This window comes from Pseudophryne corroboree, unplaced genomic scaffold (genome assembly GCF_028390025.1).
Source record: "Pseudophryne corroboree isolate aPseCor3 unplaced genomic scaffold, aPseCor3.hap2 scaffold_1814, whole genome shotgun sequence".
Taxonomy (NCBI): domain Eukaryota; kingdom Metazoa; phylum Chordata; class Amphibia; order Anura; family Myobatrachidae; genus Pseudophryne; species Pseudophryne corroboree.
The window spans coordinates 20,268-34,254 of record NW_026968451.1 but is presented as its reverse complement, the minus strand read 5'-3'; the positions used below and the strand labels follow the sequence as shown (position 1 = coordinate 34,254).

At 48.0% G+C, this 13,987-nt stretch overlaps 6 non-coding genes and 1 pseudogene across 6 annotated transcripts; all 7 read right to left on the bottom strand.

Annotated features, from left to right (window-relative positions):
- Positions 1 to 5,074: 5,074 nt before the first annotated feature.
- On the bottom strand, positions 5,075 to 5,238 carry LOC135002925 (U1 spliceosomal RNA). Its single transcript, XR_010204027.1, has one exon. It is a non-coding gene; the product is annotated as a U1 spliceosomal RNA (small nuclear RNA).
- Positions 5,239 to 5,909: 671 nt separating this feature from the next.
- Positions 5,910 to 6,072, bottom strand: LOC135002934 (U1 spliceosomal RNA). The gene has a single exon (XR_010204034.1). It is a non-coding gene; the product is annotated as a U1 spliceosomal RNA (small nuclear RNA).
- Positions 6,073 to 6,224: 152 nt separating this feature from the next.
- Positions 6,225 to 6,388, bottom strand: LOC135002949 (U1 spliceosomal RNA). The gene has a single exon (XR_010204047.1). It is a non-coding gene; the product is annotated as a U1 spliceosomal RNA (small nuclear RNA).
- Positions 6,389 to 7,059: 671 nt separating this feature from the next.
- LOC135002932 (U1 spliceosomal RNA) lies at positions 7,060 to 7,222 on the bottom strand. The gene has a single exon (XR_010204033.1). It is a non-coding gene; the product is annotated as a U1 spliceosomal RNA (small nuclear RNA).
- Positions 7,223 to 7,374: 152 nt separating this feature from the next.
- On the bottom strand, positions 7,375 to 7,538 carry LOC135002946 (U1 spliceosomal RNA). Its single transcript, XR_010204046.1, has one exon. It is a non-coding gene; the product is annotated as a U1 spliceosomal RNA (small nuclear RNA).
- A 702-nt stretch (positions 7,539 to 8,240) lies between these two features.
- LOC135002933 (U1 spliceosomal RNA) lies at positions 8,241 to 8,375 on the bottom strand (annotated as a pseudogene).
- Positions 8,376 to 8,527: 152 nt separating this feature from the next.
- LOC135002927 (U1 spliceosomal RNA) lies at positions 8,528 to 8,691 on the bottom strand. Its single transcript, XR_010204029.1, has one exon. It is a non-coding gene; the product is annotated as a U1 spliceosomal RNA (small nuclear RNA).
- Positions 8,692 to 13,987: the final 5,296 nt, after the last annotated feature.

Sequence of the window (13,987 nt, the reverse complement as noted above, 5' to 3'; positions counted from 1 at the left end):
CCATATTCCTTAAGGCAACCGCACCTGTTGGTATATCTCGCCAATTAACTATATCTAAACAGCTAAATTAAAGCTATTCATCATTTTTTTAGTTTGGATATTAATAAATATGATCTTTCCATGATGCATAGAGATTTCCCTATCAAGTGATTTCTTATCCGATATAGAAAGCTATCCCCCTATGGTATTGAATTTAGGAATATAGTCTTAGGGGACACAGAGAAATAAGTGATCCCCATCTACCTAAGCACCCCACAAATTGGAGGTTAGCTTACCGGTTATACTCAATCACCCCCACAAATTCGCCAATGGGGATGGCTTCCCGGGAGGTAACCCCTATTGAGTGAAGGGAGTATATAGGATACGACCCAGTGGTACCTGACGACATAGATACTAACAGCTATTTAATAACATTACGCTAGAAAGTGATTATTAGCAACATATATATCTATATAAACAACCCCGCCAGGGTTGTGCCTTCAAAAATAATCACACACGGACACGCTTTTTAAACCTTTTTTTCACATCTCTTTATTCTTCTTATGCACATGTATGTTAGTTCTGTGATTTTAACCTTTATGTTTCACTGCAGTTTGGGATAATAATATTAATATTTATCCAATTTTAATACATACTTAATAAAGGTTATATTTTATGATTCATTCATTCTGTCCAGTGCGTCAACAGTGCAGATTTCTTCTTGTTTTTTCTCCCAAATTCTATAACAATGACAGTAAATGTTGTTACTTTTCAAACAGAACTTTCTTGACCATGCTACTTGCTTGAAAGATCTGGGAGCACATGGAAAACAGTACAAACCATGCAGTATCACAAGATCCTTTATTTGATCTTTCATGAAGATAGAGCAGAATTGAGGACACGTCAACAATTTCTGCCGAAGGTGGTTCATCTTTCCACATGGTGCCTTTGGCCACTGACACCTTCGTTGAGTCAAAGTCTCTGGCTGTGGTCAGAACTTTGAAAATTTATGTCACCAGAACGGTTCAGATTAGGAAAACAGAGGCTCTGTTTGTCCTGTATGCTCCCAACAGGATTGGGTGTCCTGCTTCCATGTAGACCATTATGCGCTGGATCTGTGGTAAGATTCAGCATGCTCATTCCACGGCAGGATTGCCGTTACTGAAATAGGTGAAGACCCATTCTACTAGAAAGGTGGGTTCATCCTGGGCAGCTGGTCGGGGAGTCTCGGCATTGCAATTTTGCCGAGCAGCTATTTAGTAAACACTTTTGCTAAGTTTTACAAGTTTGATACCTTGGCTGATGATAACCTCAAGTTGGGTCATTCGGTGCTGCAGAGTCGTACGCACTCTCCCACCCGTTCAAGAGCTTTGGTATAACCCCATGGTTCTTAATGTGACCCCAGCATCCTCTAGGTCGTATGAGAAAATAGGATTTTAATACCTACCGGTAAATCCTTTTCTCTTAGTCCGTAGAGGATGCTGGGCACCCGTCCCAGTCCATACTGTGTCTGCAGTTATTACTTGTGGTTATACACATGTTGTGTTATGGTTCTGGTCAGCTTTTTGCTGCAATTGTTCATGCCGTTGGCTTGTGTTCTGTTGAATGCCACATTCTGCGGCATGCTTAAGGTGTGAGCTGGTAAGATGCTCACCTTAGTTTAACAATAAATCCTTTCCTCGAAATGTCCGTCTCCCTGGGCTCAGTTCCTATAACTGGAGTCTGGAGGAGGGGCATAGAGGGAGGAGCCAGTTCACACCCTTTGAAAGTCTTAAAGTGCCCATGTCTCTTGCGGATCCCGTCTATACCCCATGGTTCTTAATGTGACCCCAGCATCCTCTACGGACTAAGAGAAAAGGATGCCCTTGCGCACTATCCTGACTTCTCCTCCCGTCTGCTTACTTTGTGCCTTCCAACGCACAATGCGAACTACAGGTGGTGCTGCAGGGCCCACACCCTTTTACTTGCCTTACAGAACAGCTCTGGAGCTGTTACAGTGCCCAGCTGCTGCAAGAAATCAGCTTGAATGCTTCAGGGGATGGGGCATGGCCAACATGAGCCCCACACCAAAGGAGGGTGGGGGTGTTTAATGCGAACTAGGGGTCATCCAAGCACCGCAAAAGGCCGCCATGCCCTGCATGCCCCTTTTCTCTTTTCATATGCAGATGAGGGTTCCAGCCAACTTTGGTCCACTGCTTGGATGACATCACCGTATGCAAATCCGTCTTCTGCAGACCTTCCCCCTGGAATGCTTGTACTAGTTGTTGCATATGGTTTGATATTTGATGGTGCTTCAATATTAGGCAGCCTTCCACCCTCCCATGTTCATCTGAACAGATGTGGTCTCCCTGCAGTTGTTGTCCCCAGACGAGAGTTCCCTTGTGCGTCCTCAGTTGAATCTCCTTAACTTGACGGGGGAGGGGCTGCCCGAGCAGCCACCCTCCCCAGCCCTATCCCAACTCATACTTATTTTGCATATGAGATCTCTTGATCATGAAGATTGTTCTCACAGGGTGAGGTTCATCCATTATATTTTAAAATAGGAAGGTACAAATTACATATTTGAATTGCATCTATGTGCTGGATTCAAATGTCCCCCCCCCCCTTCCTTTCTCAATTGTGCCCGTCAGCAGCTATTCTAAGGTTGCTGCCAATGGGTGTGACACATTAATTTCTTCTGTGGGGTACACTGGACTCCACAAGGATTCACATTGGGGTGTAGAGTAGGATCTTGATCTGAGGCACCAACCGGCTCAAAGCTTTTGACTGTTCCCAAGATGCTCAGTGCATTCTCCTCTATAACCCCGCTTCCATGAACAGGGAGCTCAGTTTGTAGTTGGTGCCTTCAGTAGCAGGCCTCTTAACAGGGGCCTGCCTCAAGCAGCCTATTCTTAGCTATTAATTTTGACAAGAAAAGAAGAACTTGTTTTATGAGAATCTACAAGGGCTGCAGCAGGCTAGGTCTAATAGACATCTTTACTGCAGCTTCATCACTCCCAGCGGCGCTGTATACTCCCGTGCCCTGGTTGCTGGGTCACTGCAGCGGAGGCTCCAGTTTCTTCCTAAGGTCAGTCACACACACACCGCCCTTCCGGATCACGAGGCCGCTGATGAAGGGGAGCGTGGCCGTAGGGGGTGGACCGTGTGCGCACTGGCGTGGACACTGATTACTGGGCAGCCGCTCCACTAGCCACCAGGTACAGTTAAGGAGCACAGGTCTGGGAGTTTTACTCCTATATTAACCCAATTTTGTACTGCCCGCAGCGCATTGTGATAGGTAATAGGGCCTGATTCAGGTTGGATTGCAATCACAATAAGCGATCCAACTGCAAAAATTGCTAAGAGCATACGCATGTGCCTACATTTTCTGCGGCACCCCGCAGAGAATGCGATCGCCTCTGCCTGTCAATCGGGGCGGGGGGGGGGGGAGAGGGGGGTCAGCAACACTCCATTTCCAAGTCAGGGATGGAGCGGTGCGGGGGCAAGGCTTCAAAATGGGGTCTGCAACGGAGGAGACACAGGGGGCGTGGTCACAGCGGCTGTATGACATCACATTCAGCCGCTGTGATCACAAAAATGGTGGCGGCTTCCTGCGCGCACATACAGTCTGCACCAGCAGGAGGCTACACCATTTTATATGATCACGCTGAACTGCAGTGCGACTGCAATTACAGCATGGTCAAGAATGGAGGCGTCATGCTCGGTGGCCATGCACTGTCACTGTGCAGGAGCCAGCACCGCACACACACTAGTCCCCGGGTGCAGCCCCCAACCCCCGGGACACCCGGAGCAACAAAATGTAGATTCAGGCCACCAGGCCACGTCCCTACCTATGAAACCATGCCTCTTTTTTACCATTGCACTGCTTATCTGCGCGCACTGCATTACAATCTCCCTCGCCACCTCTCTGGGTGTCACCAGTGATAGTGACACCTCTGCCATGCTTGTAGCAGCTGGTCCTAAGATCTACGCCTCAAGCCCTGAGTGTTTGCCCTTGTGACTTGTTGATCATCATAGCGAAGCAGATGCTTACAGAAAACTGCAGGGGCTTAGATTGAAAATAAAAAAATTGATGGGTATAAGGTAGAGAGGAGCGGGTTCGGTTCTCCGAGAACCGAATTCCCGACGAACTCCACGTGGTTTACACTGGTCCGAGGCAGGCTCGGTTGTTCCCGCCTGACTCGGAAAACCTGAACAAGGGAAAATGTCATCATCCCGCTGTCGGATTCTCGCGAGATTCGGATTCCATATAAAGAGCTGCGCGTTGCCGCCATTTTTACTCGTGCATTGAAGAGAGAGCGGAGAGGACGTGGCTATGTTCTCTCAGTGGAAATCTCAATATCAGTGCTCAGTATCAGTGGTTACTTATTGCTGCTCAGTAATACTAGTAGTGTGTCTCTCCTGCTCAGTGTCAGTTCTCAGTAGTATCCTCATCAGTGCTCAGTATCACTGCTCATTGTCTTGTGCTGCATTGTGGTGCTCAGCATACTACAGTACATTACTAATAGTCCAGTGCTGCATCTTGCTGCTCAGTGTCAGTTCTAGTATCCTCATCAGTGCTCACTATCACTGCTCATTACATTGTGGTGTTCTGTATACTACAGTAACATAGTAATATAGTAACATATAGTAACATAGTTTTTGAGGTTGAATAGAGGCAAATTGCCCATCGTGTTCAACCTGTTTTAAGTTGTGATGATTCTACATACTTGCTGAATAATGTTTTATGACTAGTTAACTACTATAACTCATGTTACCCCCGGAATAACCATGTTGATATTTTAAGTATTATAACCTTGGATAGCTTTTTCATTCAGAAATGTATCCATTCCTTTTTTAAATCCAATTACAGAGTCCGCCATTACCACCTTCCCTGGCAGGGAATTCCACATCCTGATTGCCCTAACAGTGAAGATCATAGTATCTCACCTGGCAAGTAAGTAGGAGTTGGGCTAGAGCTGTGGAGGATTGCTGCTCGGGCACCCCCTGTCAAGTGAAGGAGATCCAACTGAGGCAGCACAAGGGAACTCTCGAAAGAAGAACAAGGCTAGAGGAAGATCTGAGACAAAGAAATCTGACTTTTACCAGAGCTGACCAGAGGAAAGCACAAACACAGTCCCCCACTACCACAAATAATGCAGTCGAGTTTCCCACATTTGGGGAAATCACAGGGGTCAGCATACCCAGAGTGCAATGAATGAACCTCACCCTGGGAGAACAATCTTCATGACCATGGTATCTCCTATGCAAAATAAGTATGATTTGGGATAGGGCTGGGGAGGGCCGCTGCTCAGGCACATCTCTGTCAAGTAAAGGAGATTCAACTGAGGCAACACAAGGGAACTCTCATCTGGGGACAACAACTGCAGGGAGAACACATATTTTCAGATGAACATGGGAGGGCAGAAGGCTGCCTAATACTGAAGCACCCCCAAACAACAAACCAAATGCAACTACTAGTGCAAGCATTCCTGGGGGAAGGCCTGCAGCAGATGGATTTGCATATGGTGATGTCATCCAAGCAGTGGGTCAAAGTTGGCTTCAACCCTCGTCTGCATATGAAAATAAAAATGGGGTGTGCAGGGCATGGCGGCCTTTTGCGGCGCTTGGATGACCCCTAGTTCGCATTAAACACCTCCACCTTCCTTCGGTGTGGGGCTCATGTTGGCTATGCCCCAGCCCCTGAAGCATTCAAGCTGATTTCTTGCAGCAGCTGGGCACTGTAACAGCTCCAGAGCTGCTCTGTAAAGCAAGTAAAAGGGTGTGGGCCCTGCAGCACTACCTGTAGTTTGCATTGTGCTTTGGAAGGCACAAAGTAAGCAGACGGGAGAAGTCAGGATAGTGCACAAGGGCATAGAAGGGAGCGGCTCAAGAAAAGAGAAGTGGAAACAGACAGCAAACTAGGCTGGAGAGAGACCTGAGACAAAGAGATCTGAATTATACGAGAGCCGACCAGAGGAAACACAAATTATGTAATCAAGTGTCCCACATTTGGGGAAATCGTAGGAGCAGCACACCCAGAGTGCATTGGGTGAGCCTTGCCCTGGGAGAAGCACCTTCCTGATCATAGTATCTCACCTGGCAGGTAAGTAGGAGTTGGGCTAGAGCTGGGGAGGGTCGCTGTTCGGGCACCCCCCTGTCAAGTGAAGGAGCTCCAACTGAGGCAGCACAAGGAAACTCTCGAAAAAAGAACAAGGCTAGAGGAAGATCTGAGACAAAGAAATCTGACTTTTACCAGAGCTGACCAGAGGAAAGCACAAACACAGTCCCCCACTACCACAAATAATGCAGTCGAGTTTCCCACATTTGGGGAAATCACAGGGGTCAGTATACCCAGAATGCAATGAATGAACCTCACCCTGGGAGAACAATCTTCATGACAATGGTATCTCCTATGCAAAATAAGTATGATTTGGGATAGGGCTGGGGAGGGCCGCTGCTCAGGCACATCTCTGTCAAGTAAAGGAGATTCAACTGAGGCAGCACAAGGGAACTCTCATCTGGGGACAACAACTGCAGGGAGAACACATATTTTCAGATGAACATGGGAGAGCAGAAGGCTGCCTAATACTGAAGCACCCCCAAACAACAAACCAAATGCAACAACTAGTACAAGCATTCCTGGGAAAAGGTCTGCAGAAGACGGATTTGCATACGGTGATGTCATCCAAGCAGTGGGCCAAAGTTGGCTGGAACCCTCATCTGCATATGAAAAGAGAAAAGGGGTATGCAGGGCATGGCGGCCTTTTGCGGCGCTTGGATGACCCTTAGTTCGCATTAAACACCTCCACCCTCCGTCGGTGTGGGGCTCATGTTGGCTATGCCCCAGCCCCTGAAGCATTCAAGCTGATTTCTTGCAGCAGCTGGGCACTGTAACAGCTCCAGAGCTGCTCTGAAAGGCAAGTAAAAGGGTGTGGGCCCTGCAGCACTACCTGTAGTATGCATTGTGCGTTGGAAGGCACAAAGTAAGCAGACAGGAGAAGTCAGGAGAGTGCACAAGGGCATAGAAGGCAGCGGCTCAAGAAAAGAGAAGTGGAAACAGACAGCAAACTAGGCTGGAGAGAGACCTGAGACAAAGAGATCTGAATTATACGAGAGCCGACCAGGGGAAACACAAATTATGCAGTCAAGTTTCCCACATTTGGGGAAATCGCAGGAGCAGCACACCCAGAGTGCAATGGGTGAGCCTTGCCCTGGGAGAAGCACCTTCATGATCATAGTATCTCACCTGGCAGGTATGTAGGAGTTGGGCTAGAGCTGGGGAGGGTCGCTGCTTGGGTACCCCCCTGTCAAGTGAAGGAGATCAAACTGAGGCAGCACAATGGAACTCTCGAAAGAAGAACAAGGCTAGAGGAAGATCTGAGACAAAGAAATCTGACTTTTACCAGAGCTGACCAGAGGAAAACACAAACACAGTCCCCCACTACCACAAATAATGCAGTTGAGTTTCCCACATTTGGGGAAATCACAGGGGTCAGCATACCCAGAATGCAATGAATGAACCTCACCCTGGGAGAACAATCTTTATGACCATGGTATCTCCTATGCAAAATAAGTATGATTTGGGAAAGGGCTGGGGAGGGCCGCTGCTCAGGCACATCTCTGTCAAGTAAAGGAGATTCAACTGAGGCAGCACAAAGGAACTCTCATCTGGGGACAACAACTGCCGGGAGAACACATATTTTCAGATGAACATGGGAGGGCAGAAGGCTGCCTAATACTGAAGCACCCCCAAACAACAAACCAAATGCAACAACTAGTTCAAGCATTCCTGGGGGAAGGTCTGCAGAAGACGGATTTGCATACAGTGATGTCATCCAAGCAGTGGGCCAAAGTTGGCTGGAACCCTCATCTGCATATGAAAAGAGAAAAGGGGTATGCAGGGCAGGGCGGCCTTTTGCGGCGCTTGGATGACCCTTAGTTCGCATTAAACACCCCCACCCTCCTTCGGTGTGGGGCTCATGTTGGCCATGCCCCAGCCCCTGAAGCATTCAAGCTGATTTCTTTCAGCAGCTTGGCACTGTAACAGCTCCAGAGCTGCTCTGTAAGGCAAGTAAAAGGGTGTGGGCCCTGCAGCACTACCTGTAGTTTGCATTGTGCATCGGAAGGCACAAAGTAAGCAGACAGGAGGAGAAGTCAGGATAGTGCACAAGGGTGTAGAAGGGAGGGGCTCAAGAAAAAAGAAGTGGAAACAGACAGCAAACTAGGCTGGAGAGAGACCTGAGACAAAGAGATCTGAATTATATGAGAGCCGACTAGGGGAAACACAAATTATGCAGTCAAGTTTCCCACATTTGGGGAAATCGCAGGGGCAGCACACCCAGAGTGCAATGGGTGAGCCTTGCCCTGGGAGAAGCAACTTCATGATCATAGTATCTAACCTGGCAGGTAAGTAGGAGTTGGGCTAGAGCTGGGGAGGGTCGCTGCTCGGGCACCCCCCTGTCAAGTGAAGGAGATCCAACTGAGGCAGCACAAGGGAACTCTTGAAAGAAGAACAAGGCTAGAGGAAGATCTGAGACAAAGAAATCTGACTTTTACCAGAGCTGACCAGAGGAAAGCACAAACACAGTCCCCCACTACCACAAATAATGCAGTTGAGTTTCCCACATTTGGGGAAATCACAGAGGTCAGCATACCCAGAATGCAATGAATGAACCTAACCCTGGGAGAACAATCTTCATGACCATGTTATCTCCTATGCAAAATAAGTATGATTTGGGATAGGGCTGGGGAGGGCCGCTGCTCAGGCACATCTCTGTCAAGTAAAGGAGATTCAACTGAGGCAGCACAAGGGAACTCTCATCTGGGGACAACAACTGCAGGGAGAACACATATTTTCAGATGAACATGGGAGGGCAGAAGGCTGCCTAATACTGAAGCACCCCCAAACAACAAACCAAATGCAACAACTAGTGCAAGCATTCCTGGGGGAAGGCCTGCCGCAGATGGATTTGCATATGGTGATGTCATCCAAGCAGTGGGTCAAAGTTGGCTTCAACCCTCGTCTGCATATGAAAAGAGAAAAGGGGCATGCAGGGCATGGCGGCCTTTTGCGGCGCTTGGCTGACCCCTAGTTTGCATTAAACACCTCCACCCTCCGTCGGTGTGGGGCTCTTGTTGGCTATGCCCCAGCACCTGAAGCATTCAAGCTGATTTCTTGCTGCAGCTGGGCACTGTAACAGCTCCAGAGCTGCTCTGTAAGGCAAGGTAAAAGGGTGTGGGCCCTGCAGCACTACCTGTAGTTTGCATTGTGCGTTGGAAGGCACAAAGTAAGCAGACAGGAGAAGTCAGGAGAGTGCACAAGGGCATAGAAGGCAGCGGCTCAAGAAAAGAGAAGTGGAAACAGACAGCAAACTAGGCTGGAGAGAGACCTGAGACAAAGAGATCTGAATTACACCAGGTCCGTCATTATATTATATATACCAACAGTAGTTATATATATTTTTTTTTATATCATTAATTATCATCTCTATACTAGCAGACGCAGTACGGTAGTCCACGGCTGTGGCTATCTCTGTGTCGTCAGTGCTCGTCCATAATTGTATACCTACCTACCTGTGGTGGAAGTTTTTTTCTATCTTCTTCATACTAGTAGTTTAGCAGTCTGCTGACAGTGTCCACCAGGTCCGTCATTATATTATATATACCTACAGTAGTTATATATATTTTTTTTTTATATCATTAATTATCATCTCTATACTAGCAGACGCAGTACGGTAGTCCACGGCTGTAGCTACCTCTGTGTCGTCAGTCACTCGTCATCCATAAGTATACTAGTATCCATCCATCTCCATTGTTTACCTGAGGTGCCTTTTAGTTGTGCCTATTAAAATATGGAGAACAAAAATGTTGAGGTTCCAAAAATAGGGAAAGATCAAGATCCACTTCCACCTCGTGCTGAAGCTGCTGCCACTAGTCATGGCCGAGACGATGAAATTCCATCAACGTCGTCTGCCAAGGCCGATGCCCAATGTCATAGTACAGAGCATGTAAAATCCAAAACACAAAAGATCAGTAAAAAAAGGACTCAAAAATCTAAATAAAAATCGTCAGAGGAGAAGCGTAAACTTGCCAATATGCCATTTACCACACGGAGTGGCAAGGAACGGCTGAGGCCCTGGCCTATGTTCATGGCTAGTGGTTCAGCTTCACATGAGGATGGAAGCACTCAGCCTCTCGCTAGAAAAATGAAAAGACTTAAGCTGGCAAAAGCACAGCAAAGAACTGTGCGTTCTTCAAAATCACAAATCCACAAGGAGAGTCCAATTGTGTCGGTTGCGATGCCTGACCTTCCCAACACTGGACGTGAAGAGCATGCACCTTCCACCATTTGCACGCCCCCTGCAAGTGCTGGAAGGAGCACCCGCAGTCCAGTTCCTGATAGTCAGATTGAAGATGTCAGTGTTGAAGTACACCAGGATGAGGAGGATATGGGTGTTGCTGGCGCTGGGGAGGAAATTGACAAGGAGGATTCTGATGGTGAGGTGGTTTGTTTAAGTCAGGCACCCGGCGAGACACCTGTTGTCCGTGGGAGGAATATGGCCATTGACATGCCTGGTGAAAATACCAAAAAAATCAGCTCTTCGGTGTGGAAGTATTTCAACAGAAATGCGGACAACAGGTGTCAAGCCGTGTGTTGCCTTTGTCAAGCTGTAATAAGTAGGGGTAAGGACGTTAACCACCTCGGAACATCCTCCCTTATACGTCACCTGCAGCGCATTCATCATAAGTCAGTGACAAGTTCAAAAACTTTGGGCGACAGCGGAAGCAGTCCACTGACCAGTAAATCCCTTCCTCTTGTAACCAAGCTCACGCAAACCACCCCACCAACTCCCTCAGTGTCAATTTCCTCCTTCCCCAGGAATGCCAATAGTCCTGCAGGCCATGTCACTGACAATTCTGACGAGTTCTCTCCTGCCTGGGATTCCTCCGATGCATCCTTGAGTGTAACGCCTACTGCTGCTGGCGCTGCTGTTGTTGCTGCTGGGAGTCGATGGTCATCCCAGAGGGGAAGTCGTAAGACCACTTTTACTACTTCCACCAAGCAATTGACTGTCCAACAGTCTTTTGCAAGGAAGATGAAATATCACAGCAGTCATCCTGCTGCAAAGCGGATAACTGAGGCCTTGGCATCCTGGGCAGTGAGAAACGTGGTTCCGGTATCCATCATTACTTCAGAGCCAACTATAGACTTGATTGAGGTACTGTGTCCCCGGTACCAAATACCATCTAGGTTCCATTTCTCTAGGCAGGCGATACCGAAAATGTACACAGACCTCAGAAAAAGACTCACCAGTGTCCTAAAAAATGCAGTTGTACCCAATGTCCACTTAACCACGGACATGTGGACAAGTGGAGCAGGGCAGACTCAGGACTATATGACTGTGACAGCCCACTGGGTAGATGTATTGACTCCCGCCGCAAGAACAGCAGCGGCGGCACCAGTAGCAGCATCTCGCAAACGCCAACTCTTTCCTAGGCAGGCTACGCTTTGTATCACCGCTTTCCAGAATACGCACACAGCTGAAAACCTCTTACGGCAACTAAGGAAGATCATCACAGAATGGCTTACCCCAATTGGACTCTCCTGTGGATTTGTGGCATCGGACAACGCCAGCAATATTGTGCGTGCATTATATCTGGGCAAATTCCAGCACGTCCCATGTTTTGCACATACCTTGAATTTGGTGGTGCAGAATTATTTAAAAAACGACAGGGGCGTGCAAGAGATGCTGTCGGTGGCCACAAGAATTGCGGGACACTTTCGGCGTACAGGCACCACGTACAGAAGACTGGAGCAACACCAAAAACGCCTGAACCTGCCCTGCCATCATCTGAAGCAAGAAGTGGTAACGAGGTGGAATTCAACCCTCTATATGCTTCAGAGGATGGAGGAGCAGCAAAAGGCCATTCAAGCCTATACATCTGACCACGATATAGGAGGTGGAATGCACCTGTCTCAAGCGCAGTGGAGAATGATTTCAACGTTGTGCAAGGTTCTGCAACCTTTTGAACTTGCCACACGTGAAGTCAGTTCAGACACTGCCAGCCTGAGTCAGGTCATTCCCGTCATCAGGCTTTTGCAGAAGAAGCTGGAGACATTGAAGGAGGAGCTAAGACAGAGCGATTCCGCTAGGCATGTGGGACTTGTGGATGGAGCCCTTCATTCGCTTAACCAGGATTCACGGGTGGTCAATCTGTTGAAATCAGAGCACTACATTTTGGCCACCGTGCTCGATCCTAGATTTAAAACCTACGTTGTATCTCTCTTTCCGGCAGACACAAGTCTGCAGGGGTTCAAAGACCTGCTGGTGAGAAAATTATCAAGTCAAGCGGAACTTGATCGGTCAACAGCTCCTCCTTCACATTCTCCCGCAATTGGGGGTGCGAGGAAAAGGCTCAGAATTCCGAGCCCACCCGCTGGCGGTGATGCAGGGCAGTCTGGAGCGACTGCTGATGCTGACATCTGGTCCGGACTGAAGGACCTGCCAACGATTACGGACATGTCGTCTACTGTCACTGCATATGATTCTCTCACCATTGAAAGAATGGTGGAGGATTATATGAGTGACCGCATCCAAGTAGGCACGTCAGACAGTCCGTACGTATACTGGCAGGAAAAAGAGGCAATTTGGAGGCCCTTGCACAAACTGGCTTTATTCTACCTAAGTTGCCCTCCCACAAGTGTGTACTCCGAAAGAGTGTTTAGTGCCGCCGCTCACCTTGTCAGCAATCGGCGTACGAGGTTACTTCCAGAAAATGTGGAGAAGATGATGTTCATTAAAATGAATTATAATCAATTTCTCCGTGGAGACATTGACCAGCAGCAATTGCCTCCACAAAGTATACAGGGAGCTGAGATGGTGGATTCCAGTGGGGACGAATTGATAATCTGTAAGGAGGGGGATGTACACGGTGATGAATCGGAGGATGATGAGGTGGACATCTTGCCTCTATAGAGCCAGTTTGTGCAAGGAGAGATTAATTGCTTCTTTTTTGGTGGGGGTCCAAACCAACCCGTCATTTCAGTCACAGTCGTGTGGCAGACCCTGTCACTGAAATGATGGGTTGGTTAAAGTGTGCATGTCCTGTTTATACAACATAAGGGTGGGTGGGAGGGCCCAAGGCAATTCCACCTTGCACCTCTTTTTTCTTTTATTTTTCTTTGCGTCATGTGCTGTTTGGGGAGTGTTTTTTGGAAGGGCCATCCTGCGTGACACTGCAGTGCCACTCCTAGATGGGCCAGGTGTTTGTGTCGGCCACTTGGGTCGCTGAGCTTAGTCACACAGCTACCTCATTGCGCCTCTTTTTTTCTTTGCGTCATGTGCTGTTTGGGGAGTGTTTTTTGGAAGGGCCATCCTGTGTGACACTGCAGTGACACTCCTAGATGGGCCAGGTGTTTGTGTCGTCCACTTGGGTCGCTGAGCTTAGTCACACAGCTACCTCATTGCGCCTCTTTTTTTCTTTGCGTCATGTGCTGTTTGGGGAGTGTTTTTTGGAAGGGCCATCCTGCGTGACACTGCAGTGCCACTCCTAGATGGGCCAGGTGTTTGTGTCGGCCACTTGGGTCGCTGAGCTTAGTCACACAGCTACCTCATTGCGCCTCTTTTTTTCTTTGCGTCATGTGCTGTTTGGGGAGTGTTTTTTGGAAGGGCCATCATGCGTGACACTGCAGTGCCACTCCTAGATGGGCCAGGTGTTTGTGTCGGCCACTTGGGTCACTGAGCTTAGTCATCCAGCGACCTCGGTGCAAATTTTAGGACTAAAAATAATATTGTGAGGTGTGAGGTGTTAAGAATAGACTGAAAATGAGTGGAAATTATGGTTATTGAGGTTAATAATACTTTGGGATCAAAATGACTCCCAAATTCTATGATTTAAGCTGTTTTTTAGGGTTTTTTGAAAAAAACACCCGAATCCAAAACACACCCGAATCCGACAAAAAAAATTCGGTGAGGTTTAGCCAAAACGCGTTCGAACCCAAAACACGGCCGCGGAACCGAACCCA